Genomic DNA, 18,761 nt, shown 5'->3' with positions numbered 1-18,761 from the left:
TTTAAGATAACTGGACCTTTTCTAGTATCCCAGAATATCTCATTGCAAAGTCTGGGTAGAACATCTGCCCCAGAAAAGCCCATACCGAGTTCTTCTGCTATTGCACCAGGTTTGTTACTTTCAGTGAATTGTTTGACATGTTACTTTCATTATTTTTTTACTTTCATTTTGCAGTATTTTTTAACTCAAAATAGATAGATTAATACATTATATTTTAATTTTGTATATTTGTATCTTAAATGTACGTTTTTTTACCATTTAAAAGTTTTGATGAAAATGATGTGACTGCAGTTCTGTATGACGAATGTATGTATAAAGTAGCATACTATAACAAATTTTTATTGTCATGTTCTTAATATATTATTTTTGACTATTACGTGTATAAATATAGACATCTTTTGAAAGAATTTTTCATATGCTGTGAATTTAAGAGTTTTTTCCCTCAAAAAACTTAATTTTTCCATATGCTATGTCTGCAAAAATGTTAAAAATTGCTCAGTAGAAAAACAGTAAAACAACTTTGTGCTGTTTAATTATCCTTCTTTTACTAAATACCAAATAAACAAGAAATTTCAAAAATAAAACCTAAACCCTTTATCTTAATTTTTTGTACCTCCTCCATTCTCCAAGTTTAAATTTTCCTGATGTTAACAATTGCCCTTATTTTACTCCAGGAAGAAAATACAGACTTTTTTCAAAGAAACTGAAGGAAACTGTCTATTAAAATGCAAACAGGGCCCTTGTAGTGTTACTCCATTTTATACCTAATTACACCATTCACCCCCAGATATCTGTTGCAGCTCTGCTGTATTCTCCAGTTCATGGACTGTCCAGTCCTACACTAATACAGGATGACACAGAACTTGGCTGGAGGGGAAGGTACCAGTTAATGAAACAAGACAAGTCTTCAGTCATGAGGACAACATATCAGGATCAAATGGGTGGGAAAGATAGGCGTTATTCATAGAATCAGAGAATAGTTCAGGCTGGAAAAGACCTCAAGAGGTCAAGTCCAACTTCTTGCTGAAAGCAGGATCAGTATCAAATTTAGAGCAGTTGGCTGATGGCTTTGTCCAGTCAGGTCTTGAAAACCTCTGAGACTTAAGTTTATCAATGTCTTTCTTATATTGTGGGGAAGAGAGAGGCAAAACTGGATTTAGTGTTCCAGATGTAACGTAATGAATGCCAGAATGACCAGAAAATTTGGCTGGAAAATCCATGCAGATGACACACGTGATCAGAGATATGTTTGATCTCCTGAAACAAGCAACCCTGACTATAAGGGGTTGGGGAACCTGTGATTGTTTGAATAAAGAGCCATTTCCTCCTGGAAAAAAAATGTTCTGCTCAAAATCTTAATTGTAGTTAGATACATTACTCATAAAAAATAATCTTTATCTATATTTAACAGAAGGCTTTTAATGACAACTTTGTTTAGTCTCTGCGATTAATCTCCCATGGAATTAAGCACCCGGAGTGTACTTTTTAAAGATTTTGTGCTCAGTCTCTGAGCTCTTAATCCCATTTTCAGAGGAAGGATCCCATTAGCAGGCTGCATATTCAGTAATAACATAATCATGACTCTGGCACAGTACTCAAAAAAATATTAATTTTTCCAATTAGAGCCTGAAATGATATAATATTTATCCAAACATTGAAGATGTGTACCTTGTCTTATCTGAGTACACCCATAAATCCAATTAGCCAGATATGTTCCATATAAAAGTGACACAAAGATACAATTACTGGAAAGGACCCTAACATGTCTTTGAAAAATGTGCTCATGGACACACATTTTGCTTTCTGCCCCAGATAATTCATCAAAACACCTCCCTTGTGGAAAGCCTGGAGCTTTCAGGCTGAACTAAGACCTTTGTTTTCACTCAAGTTAATGAATGCTTGTTTCTTGTTTTGCCTGGATCATATAATACCTGATAACATTCACTCTTTCATTTGATATATATGTGACTGGTGCACCATCTATCCCTGATCACAAGGAAACTGTATTAAAAACTCTAGGTTGCAGGCTAGAATTCCCTCTAGGAAGGAAGTGTGGTATTTTACAAACATGACTATTTCAAGAATTTTTTAAAGATCTCAAAATCATGAAGGAATCATAAAAATGCTGCAAAGTAGGACATATTATTAAGTGACGAAAGCTCTATCAATAAAGGAGCAAAACCAGACAACATCAAAAAATAAAGCTGGCAAAGGACAAGAAAAATTGCCACTAGGTAAAGTATAGGTCTGTTGTTAGTTAAAGAGAAAGTAAGTAAGTAAATCACACCAGCCTACAAGTATTACCTGAAGAGAGCTTTCGTTATGTTGGTTAAGAGTACGTATTTTTAACTACTGTAGCTCTTGAGCAAACAGTTGCATTTAATAAATCCACAAAAGATCTAAAATCAAAGAAACCTCGTTGGAACTGATTACGTAAGAGACAAGGCAGGGAGCGCACCGCACCGCCTTGGTGGGCCCCTTGGCTGCTTCAGCGTGCGCCCTCAGACAACCGCGCAGCGGTGATGCTACCGAGCACCACCGTCTGCAGGGAGCAGTTCTTCAAAATACACCTTAGCGTAACAAAAGACGAAGTAGGTGATCGTTGTATGTCACACACTATCTCAGAGAGGGGATATTTGTTATTCAGACCCACAGACAGGGAGATGCAGAGCTGCACAGACCTGGCCGGGCTTTTTCCTAGCCTGGCTTTGCCCTGGCTTTGCATGGGCTGCAGCGAGTGCCAGTGCAGAGGAGCAGGCACCCTGTGGGTGCTCAGTCCCATGGTGTGCATGATGCTGGATCTTTCAGCTATCTTTTGCTGGAAGTCTCCAACTGTTGACCTCGCTCTTGTGATCACTTCAGTTGAGCAGGGCTTGTGCCTCTCATCAGATATATGCTAAGAGAACCTTGTACTTCTGCTTATTCCAGTCTGTCCAATTCTTCAGGAGCCACATGAAAACCTCCTGCATGAAAACGATGGGGTAGCCTTCTGAAAACAACAGGCAAAGAGCTTGCTCCTATGTAGACTCACCTTAAAGTCTTCAAAGCTCAGTACTTCTGTGAGAGCATCAGGAATTTTTGGTCAGCACCTGTGATGCCACACAGATATGATACTCAGCTCCAGGTTGGGGAATTTTGTAGGCTGTGGCTGATGCTCATAAGCAGCTGAGTCTCACCCCTTTAATCCTTCATTTTCCCCTAAAAGGCTTTTTTGAATAACATCAAAGACATCTCCCTACTGATGTGCATATATACATTCATCTAAGGGACCCTTGGCCCTTTTCCTGGAGCCTTATATCTTCTCCAGAAGGTGGGACACCACCTTCTTGTGATATGGTGCAGGGCAAAACCTACAGATCCTATGCTGTCTTTGTGTTGGCCCTCATGGGACATCTGCATAGCCTGATTACATGTTGTACCTTGAGTAGGAGGACAGCAGCAGAAGGGGCCATGCAGTTCCATTTTGGGGATTTTGGAAGTCACCTCCCAGGAAAGGCAGAGCACAAGCTTCACAGGCAGCAGCAGGACAGGGGAGTGCCAGGTTTGAATCAGGACTGGGAGCAGAACAAGGCACCATGGCCTTAGGTGCAGGGTGTGGGGGGGGGAGTGTGTGGATGATTGCTATGTGACTATCCACAGGCTGCAAATCCAGGGTAGTTACTGATCATGCCTTCCTCCTGAGACTGAAGCTCATGAAGGAGATCGACCCCAAGATTATGAGGTGATACATCACACTATACCCCTAAACATTCCAGGGACAGTTTTGGGAGGGAAACTCCAGCAGAAACCAGCTTCTTCTGATGGAAGTTTTTTCCCCAGATGCCACAGCTGTAAGTGGGGAAGTGAGAGGTGAGTGCCCCATCTCTGCAGCAGAGGACAGCAGGTGCCTGCTGGAAGAGGGACACCTATGCACCTTCATGGCTGCTCTGCTCGCAGGTGGGGCTGGAGCAGGCAATGGAGCAGCAGGGGGCTGTGACAGCCATGAAGGGACTGGAAAGGGCTACATATGGTTAGCTTCGGTGGGCTCCATGCCAAGCACTTAGCTGACTGGGGCACTTGTTCAAAGTATAACTATACCATGCGACTCAAGGACAGATCTTGGCCCCCAAAAGCAGGTATGAGCCAGCACTGGTAGCCAGGGGTGACTTTAAGAAAAAAAAATATGGTTCAGGGAGGAAATTAGATTAACTGTAAAAACCATGGCAGATGACAACTGTGTGTTAGGATGCTTCACACACTGATGGCTACCTGGGTCTGCAGGTCAGTGTTTGTGGGGACTCCTGGTGGGGGAGGGCTGGGCCTTCCCACCAGTGCCTGTTCCACCACCCCAAGGGACAGCGGCAGGCGGGGGCAGCTGGGCAGCCCCAGCCCTGGGCATCAGGCAAGCTCACGGTGACGAAACAGACCTAAGGCTGGGCTGGGAGGTCCATCCACGTGTCAGGTCCAGACCTGGATCAGCGGGCCATGGCCAGGTGCAGGTAGCGTTGCAGCACAATGAGGCAGTAGCTCAGACCGGGGCCAAGTGTTATAGTCTGAGCTTAAAAGCAGCTCCCCTCGGCCAGGGGCTGGTCTGAATGTGGCCTCCACACAGTATGTTAGAGAGCTTCTCCCCATGTTCACCAGCTCAGCCCTGAGCCCCAGCAGCTGGTCCCATGGGAGAGGGAGGATGCACTCAGGACCCAGACACTGGGATAAGACTGGATCCTGCTAAGCTCACTTGCCATTTCTACTTGAGATAATATCTCCAAAGACTGGTCGAGATTTGGCAGATAATGGCAGTGTTGTTAATAAGGACTTTTCTCAGTCATTTACCTTGTTATTGCACAAAATATTGATTACCACTGTAAAATAAAAATGCCATAGCCTAAATGGATCCATGTAAATGTTTTAATCAATGCGCTTAATGGATTAAAACCCAGCTCACTTTCAAGCCTGTTTCTATGATGCTAGAGGAATGCAGTCCTGACTGCTATTTAGCATTTGCAGCAGTGACCTCAGAGACCATCATCAGACATGACAGTGTTACTACTGCAGCAAGGCATGCTTATGGCACCAACAAGTGCCCCTGGAGGGCTACAGCAAAGTTCTTCAGACCCCTGAGGCTGCTGGGAGAAGAGTCACTTTGACTAGATCAGATCTTGGGGAATGGTTGACATGCAGTGCTGCTAAAGACAGACCGATTTTCCCTTCCACTGCTGCTCTGTGATCCTCCATGTCTTGGTTTCCCAGAAGACTGGTGACAACACATGTACCAACCAGTGAAAACAAGACAGGATGCATCCAACTAACTGCACAACTGATTCCCTTTGGGCGAATTCATCTCATAGGAATTCATCACAAGGAAAAGTCACTCTCATACATCCAGAACATCCCATGAGACACATCCTCTTTCAGACTTGCAAACAACAGCAGTCTGTAAAGAGGAGACACTAAAAGGTAGCACAGCATTTCACTTTATTTTTCTGGACACACTAGGATGTTAGTCAAAAAACTTACAGAGTCTCTAAGGCATGTTGCAACTCACAAGTCTCAGGCTTTCTCCCCATTTGCTATAGCTTTCCAGAGACTTTTCCCCACATGCCTGGTATCCAACCAACCTACAGCCCAAGCTTTGCAGACTAGTGAGTCCTTAGACTTGGGCTTTCATAAGCCAGAGTAGGATAGAAAACACACAATAATCAAGACTTTCAGATGTTATTTGTGAGTATCAGGGGAAGAAGATCAGCTTACTCTGATTCAGCATTATTATTGCACAAGATTTAAAAACAAAAGAGTAAATTTACTTCATCTGGCCAAGGTCAGTGTCAAAGCATGCAGGTTTGCAGTAACAGAAGTGTAACGAATATGCGTAGTCAGGCAGCCTCCGCAGCTCTTTAACTTGCTCTGAGCCTGCCAGTCCTCTCCCTTTCTCTCTGGACATCATCCTCCAAAAGCCTCTAGGAGACCAACTGTGAAATTTGTTGGTTGCTCATCTTTTCCCAGACACGTCCATGCAGGACAGAGGGGACCAAGCAGCACATCTCCATACTGGACACTCTGGCTTCCTGTCAGCTGGGTCTGCCTCCTGACTGCTCTTTGTGGTTTAGGGCTGGAAGGCAGAGGAGCAATATGGGGAAACTGGGCCACGTCCTTCCCCAGGCCTCTTACGCTTTCTTAACTAATCGGGCTGCTTAATGTGCACATTTCTTAGTGCCTGCTTGCCTTCCCTTGTCACAGCCTCCTGGAGATGACATCACGAAACTTTGTTAACTTTATACCTTGGAAAATGATTAGTTTATTGATAGGCTTTTGGAGCTATTTGGCTGGGAGGCACATGCAAATGCTGTCCAAGCCAGGCTCCTCTCTCTAGGGGTCCTTCTCCGGCACCTCATCACACGGACCATGCAGCGGACCTCGCTCTGTGGTGCCGTTCCGCCCTGCATAGAGCTGCTTTGGCCATATTATGACAGGGTTTGCTAGGACACTGACTGCAGGACATGGGCTTATCTGAAAGGAGCCTTTCACGAAGTATTATGAAAATAAAACGGCCTTGTACTACTTTGTTCGCTTTCCTTCAGCAATTGCCCTGCTCTGCTGTATGCAAGTGTGCGTTTTGAATATAAAAAGGAAGTTTAGTTTGCTAAGCTAATACAGACTTTTTGTTTCATGATGTGTTTTTTCCTTAAGCTTCATGTTAACTGAAGCCTCATCAAAAACTTGATCAAATTAGTTCAGAAATCTGTATCTGGCCCTCCTCCTTCCCCTCACTTCCTTCCCTCCTTCTCTTCCTATACTGCAAGATTAATTGAGTATTAAAGTGTCTAAAAATTATATATAAGTTATATAATTCCAGAGAGTCAGCATTAACCTCACTAGGATGTGTATCTGAAAGGAATGAAACAACATAAGAATAATGTACTACGTGAATGGCAAAATATTTGCTTTAATTGGAAAACTCATATTCTTCTATTGGGTGTTTACTAATCACAGAGTGTTAACTTAATAACCGGTTTAAGTGTCTTTCTACATTTCCATTCCCCAAAGCATGGGGAAGTTCTTGAAGGACTTTAATGAGTGTTCTTAGATGCTCATAAAACCCATGACTGCATTCCCCAAAAGCTATATTCTGATTTCAATGCCTGTGGACAGTATCTGTATGGACAGGCAAAAACAATTTTGATGACTGTGCTAAAAAGAGCTTATATCTGCATGTAAGTATGGTTTACTTGCTAATAACTGGAAGCCCTTCAGGAATTGGCACTCCCTGTATGACCATCTGGATGGACAACGCAGTCGGGATTAAGCCCTTAGCAGAAGCATTTCTGGTTTATGCTCTATTTGGGTGAAAGACAGCAAATACTTGCTGCCATTCGGGCTTTCCATGATAAAGTGAGATAAAATGTTTGCATTTCTCTTCACCTTTTCTGGAGGCATAAAAGGGATTTCCCATGTTCCATTCTGGTTACGAAAGAATCTGATTACAGACAAACCACTTAAATCCGCAGCAGAGACGAGATTCGCTGACGCACCTCACAGAACAGACCAGCTGCTTTTTTCAGCTGCAACTGTTAGTTTTGACAACAGTATGTGACCTTAAGAAATAAACTGGTCTGTTCTTGTATCATTTTCAAGGGCAAATTTATCAGAGTGACATTGTATACGTATAGTTAACACAAAAAAAGAGTAATCCAAACCCAGAAAAAATATGAAATAAAATTGAAAAGCGATGCTATAAAAAGTCTTTGGAGGCCGTAATGTCCCATCGCATCATTTGTAGCACACATTAGTTGTGTATTTCCCAGACCTGGAATCCCTCAAATTATTCCACCTGATAATAGACTATGGTTTGGCGGGCAGGATTTACAAGACATGGAAAGGATTGTGGATGTCAGCATGCAGCACCCTGTTGCAGATAACCCCAAACCAGCAGTTTCTGGAAAATAAAGCTAATATAGTTAAGAGATTGTTCAAAATACATGCCAGGTCTGGAAGAGAGCCATACTTTATTGGACTAAACCTGCGAGCAGTATATTTAAAGCTTGGACCATTACCAATTCCAGTTTAATTTAGCAGGATGCTGAGAGCCAAACTTCCTGATTTAGTACAAACTACAGTGGAAGATACCTGCTGCTTGGAATATATGTAAGTCAGTTCAATAAAGACACCTAAGTTATATCAGTTAAATATGACAGGTGCTGCAAGCTCTGCAGCTGGGACGTGTTTCACGTGCAGAATGACGATTCACAGGCTCAGGGGCTGTAGTTATGTAAAGGATCTTGCCTCGCTCACAGGCAGTACAAATCCCAGAAAAACAGACAGTTGGGAGATACAGGAAGGGTCTATTCTTCTGGTAGAGAAGAATTTGGAGGTGGAACATACAGACCCAGTGTCATGTGAAAGGAAATGAGGAATGGAGGATTTTATAGGACCACTAAAGAGTCAGACACTGGCTGCACCTGAATCTGCAATAAAATGGCTTTTCAGCAATCAAAAAGAATATGTAGAACTCCAGAAAGACTTCCAAGATTTGTAAATTCCCTTTATGTGGTGGAATATGCCCTCTATCTGCATGATAAAAGACATTAGAAGAGAGAGCACATCTACTGACTCTTGTGGCTGTTTTGATAGAGCTAGTGAAGGAGGAAGTAATCTGAGCAAATGCAGATGCTCCAAAGCTGATGTCCCCATCCAAGTTAATTGCCCTCGTCTCCCTTTATAGATCATCATGACTGAAAGACACCGTAAGCCATAATTATCTGATTCAGAAGTGAACTTTTGCATTAGGTGTGAAGACTCATTCCCTAAAATACTTGCTTCTCCCAAGACTAGTAAGAGGCACCCAGTGCCATTAGCTCACCTAGTAGCACCTACAATGTCAACAGCTTAAAAGTTAAGCATGATGAGCCCCAGCCTGAAGCTCAGAGAAGATGGTTGAATACCTGGGGTCTAGCTTCAGACTGTTATTCGGTCACAAAGATCTTTCTGCTGCTCAGGTCGCCTCCCATTAGAGCTTCAGCACCACTGGAGCTACTTGTGGTGGTGAAATTCTTGGCGGCAGGAGCTTGGGTGAGGCTTGGGCACGTGGCATGCCTCCAAGCCTGGCGATCCTGCGTGGCGATGAGGAGCCGCCGCAGGCACAGGAAGGCGGCAGCTGGCCCCGCGGCTCCTTCACCAAGACGCAACCTGAGAGACAGGGCTTGCAAACGCGGCTGGCTTTTGGGGAAGGACCAGCTGGGCGCTGCATTTTTCACTATGGTGTGGCTCACGCCAGGTCTGCATGGAGTCCTCAGTGGAAGAGCAGCTTCGTTTGCCTGCGACGTGTGACAACTGGCAAACGCCCCTGAGCCAGGGGGACGGTTTTGAGAAACACTCCTCTATTTCTCAAAATAAAAGTAAAGGAGGGTTTCATCAGGTGTTATGTTTTTTTTTTCTTTCTTTTTTTTTTAAAAAAATACTCAAACTATGAAGAACACAATCCTGTACAGGGTTGTCATTTCTTGTCACTGATTCAATTTATTGCCAAGCCATTAAAAAAATCTAAGTAATTCAATGTTTCATTCTGACATACCAGACTTATAAATTATTACCTTTGTCTCAATATGTGAGCTGCAGAGAAAATAATGAGATAATCTATTTTTTTAAAGACTGACAATTTCTGGACAAAATTCATACGATGGAAATATCATTTGAAAGGTTTAATACCAAACTACTACAACCCAGGTAATAACTAGACAGGAAAAAACACACCTGATGAGTAAGTCTGTTATTGTGCTCTAAAACTGCAGATCTGGTTTTATTTTTGGTGCAGGCGTTCGTTCCTCAGGCTCTCAGGAGACAAGTCCCATGCTCTGCCTGGTGGATCTGCTTGGCTTTAAATCCTAAAGGTGCCGTAGGCAGCGGAGGTAATGACAGGCAGATACCTGAGTTGGTAAGACTGGATAACTGATACCGAGTGCGGCGCCTACTCTGAAAGGGAGCATTTCTTTAAAGATTAAAGATGGGTGTTTGTGTGCACACCCGTATGAGCACGTATACAAGGCTACGTACCTCATATATGTGAAATCTCCTCTGCTCTTTCTAAGGGAGATGCCACAATTTGTTATCACTAAGGGCTTGAGTTGCTTTAAGTGTCATTTAGAGAAAATACCTGTTTACAGTTTGCTGATTGACGCTCCGGCAGCGAGCAGAAGCCCTGAGTAGCCGCACTGCAGCGTTCCTGTGCGAGTGACACTTCCCCGGGAGGGCTCCTAAGTATCGGAAGCCCAGCGGCCGGCCCGTGATTAGCAACGATGAATCTTTTCTGCAGCCGCAGAACGGTGAAGTAAAATCGCCTGGATCTTGAAACACGCGGCTGTGTTTTTCAGGGAGGGATTTGCAGCTTCGTGGTGAGCAGCGAGCAGCGGGCGCGTGGGCTCTGCAGCATCCCCAGGGCGCTCTCTAACGGCGAGCGCGGACGGCGGAGGTCGCGGAGCTTCCACACGTTTGCCAGCAAGACGTCTGGCGCTTGTGACATGGGACACACAAATCCAATTTTTCTTTTGGTCAGAAAGACGATAGTCTTACAGTGAAAGATGGAAAGATTTTTTTTTACCACTTTGGAAAATTATTTTCCCTCTCATCAGATATTTGAAAGCAATTAAAATCTATGGAAACACTAGAATTGTTGAAGGCTGCAGCTAACGCTGGGAACAGCTTTCATAATTCTACTAGACATTTCTGAATGACTTTATTATGAATATATTTTAGGTATGACAATACCAATCATATAAGCCAACACTAGTTTTATTTTTACAGATTTTTCTTTTACAAATTTTACAAATTTTCTTTTACAATTTTGTTCTAATAGTCATGAATATACTAATAACAGCTCTTCTATGGTGATGCGAATATTTTAGGCTAAAGCACAGATAAACTTTGCTTGGCACAAGAAGACACAATGCTTTCTATAATTAACAGAGCAGTTAGGGACAGTTGGTCCATATTCTGCTTGTAAGCCCAGCTCACCTGCAAACAAGAAAACTTACCAAGCTGTATTTATCAATCTAATGCTGCATCAGTTGAGCAGCTTTCATGAGTGCCTGCTCTCAAGGCTGCCATAGTCAAAAATTAACCGTGGTTAATTAAATGGCTTCTAATGATGTACAGTGAAGAGATTGTTCAATATTCACATTTAATGCATTTGCATTAACTGTCTGAGCGGCAGAGTTACAGAGAAGTGAAACCTGTTTTCATCATCTCTACACAAATCAGAAGAATCTGGAGAGCTGGGACAGTAACTGGCACAAATCGTGCAAAGGGGAGACAATGTCTCGGATGGCTTATGCACATACAGGCCATCCCTCCCTTCAGAAAACAACTGGAATAATTTCTCCTACTTTCACTTCAAATTAGTACTTCAAGTTGACAATAGAAAAATAGCTGAGCAGCTAAATGCAAGAAATCAATCACTCTCTCTGGATGTGCCAAATTACTTGCCTATAGAAATGCCAAGTTTGCTAGTGCTTTTCAGAAATAATTAGCTTTACTATTCAGCAGAAGAAACATCTTTCTTCATCTTTTAAATATTCCAGCTCTGTTCCATAGCCTGAATCCAGTACTGAAAACAATCAAAGAAAAATTACTGAATCTTAAAAAACCAGAAGTGTATTCAACACTGACCGGATAGCTGCTGCTGCAGACAAGCTCACCAAGCAATCCATGGGTACAAAGTGCTCAATGGTCTGTCACTTTTGCACAAGTAATAGCACAAAAATAGGAGAAAAACGGAGAGTTTGCAGAAATATGTCCTCATGGGGTGGGTAAGTGATGTGTAACAGAAACTCTAGGAGTTTCTTACCATCTTACCGGTTCTTACCCAGTAATTCCCTACCTAATGTCCACAGGAAGAACATGCTTTATTGGGAAGACAGATCATACAACGGATGTTTTAAAGAATGATTAATCTTGTGAATTCTTTCTTAAGATTGAATCCCTACGTAAGCACCCAGCAAAGTCTTGCAGCTACCATAAACTTTTCTCTTGTCTCAGGTACATCAGTTTCAGTCCTTCTCCTGTCTTAACCTGACAGTGCCCTTCTGCAGGACCTACTGTGATGCCTTCTAAGAAGACCTGTGCCAAGTAAGATGTGTTCCTGGCAAGAATGCGAGACACAGCAGGGCACCTCTCTCTTCTTGGGATCCTCCTAAGGGGCCTGAAGCCGCCGAGGGCTGCTGCTGCCAGACCGGTGCACCCCGTGCAGGCAGGCAGCATGGTCTCAAGCAGCGGGGCTCTGGCCCTTCCAGTATCGCTCAGCTGTTGCAGTGCCTAGTCGGAGGCATAGGGTTACAACTTGGTAAGCACAGAGAAGTGATAGAAATAGTACTTGCTGTTCTAGAGCTTTTTATTAACAATGCAGAAATCTCAACAAGAGAAATTCCAGTGAAGGAAAAAATGTTTTGCAATAAGGGTGGTCAAATACTGGAACAGGATGCTCAGAGAGGTTGTGAAACCTCCATCCTTGGAGATATTCAGACCGGACCAGACCCTGAGCAACCTATTTTAAGCTGGCCATGCTCTGAGCAGGAGGTTGGAGTAGATGGCTGCCAGAGGTCCCTTCCAGCCTAAATTAATCTGTGATTCTAGGAATCACTCCTAGACTTTTCAGTCACTGCAAATGGTGCTATCCAACCTGTGCTGCTGGCATTCAACAATTACTCATTTTGTTATGTTCCCAGTTAATAGAAAGGTGAAACTATTACCTGGGGGCTTTATGTTCTTGCAGAGTAAAGGGCTTTTATTTTGTACGAGAGAAGATGGCACACTCCTATCTGCCGTTGAAAAGTACTGACTTGAACTCTCAGACTCTTTCATTAGTATTTCTGTATTTTCCAAGGCAAGGGCTGCGGCTGCAAAAATACAAAAGCTAAATAAAAATTGGCTATGTGTTTGACATAACTGCTATTACTACCTTCTTCAAATAAAGAGAAATAGCAGGTGCAGAGCATCTGAGTGTTGCTATAGAACTTGTTGAGTGCTCGAGGCACTTCATGAGACAGAGCTGAAAACCAAAAATAGTGGCTACTGCCAACAATTGTATCACCACTTAACTCTGTCTCCTGAATAATTTCATTTCCTCTGCCATTTTTGCAGTATTTGAAAAATACTTCAGCTACATTTGATGGACACGACGATCCAAAGAAGTACTGAAAGAAGCAAATGTGTATATGTGAATCCCGTCGGTTAGCTCTGCGTGCCAGGGTCTGCACCGTGAAGCTCCAGTGACTGTATGCTGCTGTGCACGGGACAGGTCACGCTCCGAGTGAAAGTGGGAAGTGGATAAAGTATCCTTTTCCAGTCAGCAGCATCAGCATGGCCATCATGTTTTCCATTCTCTTCATTTGCATGTACACTTCTAGTATTTCTGGGAAGAGCAGGAAAAGGAAGTGGGTTGTGCTTTTACCCTAATGGCACTGAGCTTCCTTTTTACTTCAAGCAGTTTCGGGTTCAGGAGCCAGTTCTTAGAAACGATGTCTCCTGTGTGCAAGAGCTTCCCTTGGGTTTACAAATTCATGTTGCACCACGCACAAGGTGGCCTGCTGGGAGAGGCCCTGTCCTTAACCTGCCCCTTCTCCAGGGCTGGGTAAGGAGAGCAGCGCCCCGTTTGAGCAGACCCCACTGTGGGCCGTGCCACGCTGCAGCACTGTGCTCTCTGCAGCCCCCGGGGTTGAGAAGATAGTGGGCCAGGTCAGAGCAGTAGGTAGGCTTTGATTTTCAATGCAGGGAGAGAAAGGGCACTGTCCCCCATTCTGCCAGGCTTGCTGGCTCTGGCCACACCAGATGGCCGCATGACAGTTGCATGCACAGAAATTAGCAAGTGGGTTGGACTAGATGATCTCCAGAGGTCCCTTCCAGCCTTAGCGATTCTGTGATTCTATGATTCTACGGAATTAGGAGCTCTGTGTCCCGAGTTAGGCTGCTGTGTTTTTTCCGGACAATACAGCTTCTTCGACACTGTGCAATACCCACCTCATGTCCACAGCAGACAATCACAACGTGCCTTTGGCCAGCAAGGAGGCAGACCCTGGAAGTGTCTCACCTGAAAGGTGAGAAGAGTGCTGATGTCCCAGACGTCATGGTCTGCTTAACCTCCACAACTTCAAGAACACAAGAGGGGAATTTTTCAAGGACAGGGAGTTCCACACTACCTCCATGCAGCTTGATGAAGCCTGTAGAAAGGCAGCCTATGAGGTAAAAGGTATATTTTTTTGTTCAGGAGACGGATACTTTCTACACAGAAGAGAAAAAGAAAACTTGGCCTGTATGTTCACACACACTTTCTGTGTGTGTATCCTCTTCCTCATTCAGTCCCCCCTCCTTACCATCTCCCCCCGTTAATCAACCTTTTTCCATGTTTCCTTCATCCCTCAGTCTCCATTTCTGCCTCAGGAGTGCCTCTAAGCCTTGCTCCCCTCTCTACAGGGCAGCTAAGCAAAGGCTTGCAGGAGGCCAAGACAAACTCCTCAAACAAAACATATTTATTTATGTAGTTGCAATGAAAAGAGGGTCATTTTCAACTTAATATGTTAAGCTATAAAGAAACACAAAGCCTCCAGGGTTTTTATGGGCCAGCATGGGAAAGGCATTAGTCCATGATGGGCTAATCTAGCCCAAGATGAGTTCAGGGCCAGCAGCTCCGCGGTGCTTCTTGCTTTATATATTTCTGGGCTGAGGCTGTGTGCCCTCTCCTCTTCTCTTTCTCTTTTGCCTTCTTGCTCCCCTGTGGCCATGTACAGTATCTCCATTGGATCTTTCCTTATAAGCCGTGTTAGAGAACTGAATGAAGCCAGGATGTCCCTCAAGGAAGTTTTGGGAGACAGGCTTCCCAAGCTTGTCTTCTGGTTTTTCTGCAAGTCAGACAGGTGCTGTGTCCTTCCCTTGCGACCCCTGCAAAAGATTGGCTGAGGTCTTTTATTTTCTGGTACACCTTTTCATTTTTTTCATCTATGCTGTTCCTAGGTCCTGGAACATGCATTTGGCTTAGACGTGTTTATCATAAGCAATGTTTTTAGGCAGAGTGTTCTGCCTTCAAATTTTCATGGAAGTACTCTGTTCTTTTTGGAGAGGAGAGTGCCTTCAGGTACGAAACAGGCTTTTGGGAGAGCTATTCATGGTGTAAGGAGAACACTGGTGCTGTAGGAAGGTGAGAATGGGCGGGATTTGGGACATAGTGCAGGGCTTGGGCAAGTCAGCCAAAACCAGGCTCAGCTCAGGCTAACGCTAGCAGGGACAGACAGTGAGAAACAGGCAGCTCCTAGAGGCAGCACCCGGGCCCTTGTGCCCTCCAGGTAACCCGCAGGCGCACACCGAAGCTGAGCCTGTGCGTGTGCTAGGAAGGTCAGGGAGTGAGTGCTCAAGTGTAAACCTGAGACAGTAACATCACAGGGAGGACCAAACTGCTCAAATAGTGGACTTCAATCTGTTTCTCACCCATGATTAAGTGTTGGTTGGGCCTGCTGAGGTTTATTTGACTAAGAACATGCACGATTATATCTGAACCAGGTTTCCAAATTCTCTTTGTGTCAGTGGAGGGATAGGAACGTCTGTGATGATTCATTGCAAATAAAATACATGTCTAGAAATAGCCAGGTGACTTGAATCCTGAAAGTCTTGTTTTTCTCTACTGAATAGAAATAGCTCAAGCATGTACTCCCATCTGTGATGTTCCCCTCTTGCCTGTGGGAGATGCTATATGATTTTTCTTTTTTTTTATTTTTTTTTTGGCTTTTGCTGCATACTAGCTCCCCTATGTCTTTGAAGTAGCCAGCAGTGAAGGTGACATGGCCCTTCATGGCCATGTGAGTGGTGAACTACTTTCTGCTGAGCTGTCCTCAGTCAAAATGCCCAGAAATCTCAGGAAAAATTAGTTTAGGAGCCCTGGAATTCAAATTCCCTGTGGCACTGCAAGATTTTAATTCCTATGTGATTTTGGACTGTCTTGCACGGAAAGGCAAATCCTTAGAGCTTGCTTTGCATTTGATGTGTTTATTGTTTATCTAACCAAAATGATGGTCAGATGAATTTTAGCTAACTTTTGGCTGAAAGAGAAGAAAAAAAAAAAAACAGAATGAAATGTTCAAAATGCAATAAAAGGCTAGGTTTGAGAGAGCGGGAGGAGAGAGGGAGATGAATAGACCAGCTTGTATTTTGTGCCATGTTAAACAAAGTTAAAACCATCCCCAACTTCCAGCTCTCTTGCCTGGAAAGATTTGCAGCTGGATGTCTCAGCTGCATGGCCATGATTCTTTGTCTTCCTTCTGCTCTCGGTGTTATCTTTCACTTTTTCTTTTTTTTTTTTTTTTTGTTCCCAAGCCATCTCTCTGTCTCCACACTTTTCCTCCTCTTTTTCTTTTTTTCTTTTTGGCTTCATTAACGGAGAAAAAGTTACCATCCATGATGAAACAATCAAAAGATGTGAAAGAAAATGGTTTTAGTCCTCCTCACAATTAATTAGGGGAGTATGAAGAGAAAATGCTCAGGCTGAACTTTGGGAGGGGTTGGCACGTCACGTTTGATGTGATGGAAGTGCTGAGGGGCTACTTTAGCCTCATCACTTTGCCAGGAAAAACTTAAAACTTTTGAAGGGAAAATGCTGCTTTATCTGCTCTGAGGAGCCCACGTAAGTCAGGGAGACCCTGTGCGCAGGGAGGGCTCCTGGGGCCGCACAGCTGCCGCGGCCCCGGGCATGGCTAGCACCTGCTGGAGCTTGCGGCCACAGCCGGGAGCCGGGAGCCGGGAGCCGGGGCTGGGTGGGGGCTTTCACCGCCGAGCGCAGTTGCTGACACAGCCTTACCCTGCTCTAAACCATGGCAGAGTGCCAGGCAAACCCTTTCCACCTCATTTTCCCTCTTGATTTTCCACTACAGTCAGACTCTTTTGCACTTCTTCCTCACACTAGCATTGGGCCAGGGGCCCATGAGCTGGGCGTAAGGATGATGAGATGCTGGCTCGAGGAAACACAGTTCCTGAAAACATTTTAGCTTTCATTAGCTTGGTTGTTTTCCTTTTTTCTTTTTTTTTTCCCATAACACTCTTTTTCTGTATTTAATTCACAGTCTAATGTTTATTTGTAACTGAGGCCTTGGCAACACTTTATCTGATGGCATAAGTTTGGGAAAATTGTCATGAGCAGACAAGCCAGATGAAAAGTAAATACTGAAAATGCTGGCTAGAATCAGATGTGTCAAAAACAGGGAAGCAAAAAAAAAAAAAAAAAAAGAAGAAAGGAGGCTAACAGGAGAAGTGGCTAGAAAACCTCTAAGTAAAAGCACAGTAAGCTCTGGACAGTGTGTGGGAAGGTAGGGGGAATTGCTCCAGGATTTTTTCTTCTGTTTACTAAATTGAAGAAAATCAAAGAAGAGACCTTAAGAGATAATCCAAAGCAGGGTAGACTCCCCTGACACTATTCTTGGCAGATACTTGTCTATGCCATCCTTGAAAAATTCCAATGATGGGGATCCTGCAGCACGCTTAGGTAACCCGTTTCAGCACTTAACTATGCTTAGCTGAGACAGATTTTTCCCTAATGCATTGTATTGCTTCTTGACACCTCCCTCTTTGCTATAATTCTGGCTGCTTTCATGAAACACTTTTGTTCTTTATTTATGTGGCTCTTCTGAAGCTTTGAAGCTCTACATTTTGTTTCTTAAAACACTCAGGCAACTTGTGCTTCATACTTATCACTTCCTCATGACTCGGTTCCAAAGTCCCCTAAAAATATTTCACTGATGTACATTCATTATGAAATTATTTAGGTTACATATTTTTAAAACAGCTCAATATATTCATTGGTATGAATATACTGCTATGAATCAGAGACAACTGCCTGTGAACCACATTGATAAAATTAATACAGTAAGAATTATCCTTGAAGAATTGACATTGGCTGTTACACAGTCCGCAGTTGCTTACATTTTCCCCTAGTGATTTTCCTGATATTAGTTATAAATTCAGGGCCAGGTAAATGGTTTGGCAAAACATTCAAAGCCTCTTGACTTGGCAGACCGGTGAGCACCAAAACCAGATGTTCATCCTGACATTCAAAGAAGCAGCAAATACATTCATTGCACAATGAGCAAAAGCAATAGAAAGCAAATTCTTTGTATTATTCTGGGGATACAAAAAATAAAATACATACAAGGTTGGAGGGGACATGTCTTTTTTTCCCAATTGGCAAGATGAAATTTGTAGGATTTCATGTTTTTCTAAAAAGCAGAGCAACAACACTCCTTCTGGCATTACATGAGAAAGAAGAAAGAACACTGTTTCTACTCCCCGTGCCCAGCTGAACACAGTGAAACAAAAGGCACACATGGAAAGGGTCTGAATATTCTGCTTGTTGAAGGACATGGAAATAACTGGAGTTTGCTCAGGAAGAAGACTGCATCGTGACCTTAGATGTACAGTAAATTGCTTTGATGTTTTTGCTTCAAAGGAGAGGAGCTAAACCACTGCCAACTTAAATAGCAATCAGAGTACTTTCTGCATCAGTTTGAGCGGGGAATGAATATGCCACTATCATGACTGGGGGATGCTGATGGAGGGATGCCAGGTTTTACACAGGCTGCTGCTGCTTGCATAGAGGATATGTGGATTTTGTCTCACTCTCTAGGCTTTGCAATGATTCTGTAACCAATGAAAACATTTGCTACTTAAAATTTTTCTGCAGCAGTAAGCCTCTGGGCTAGGCACTTTTTCTGCCTCTTATTACTGTAAGTAGTAATACTGCCATATTGTTAGGGGAGTCC

Source organism: Rhea pennata, chromosome 2 (genome assembly GCF_028389875.1).
Source record: "Rhea pennata isolate bPtePen1 chromosome 2, bPtePen1.pri, whole genome shotgun sequence".
Taxonomy (NCBI): Eukaryota; Metazoa; Chordata; class Aves; order Rheiformes; family Rheidae; genus Rhea; species Rhea pennata.
Note: the sequence above shows the minus strand (reverse complement) of the source record.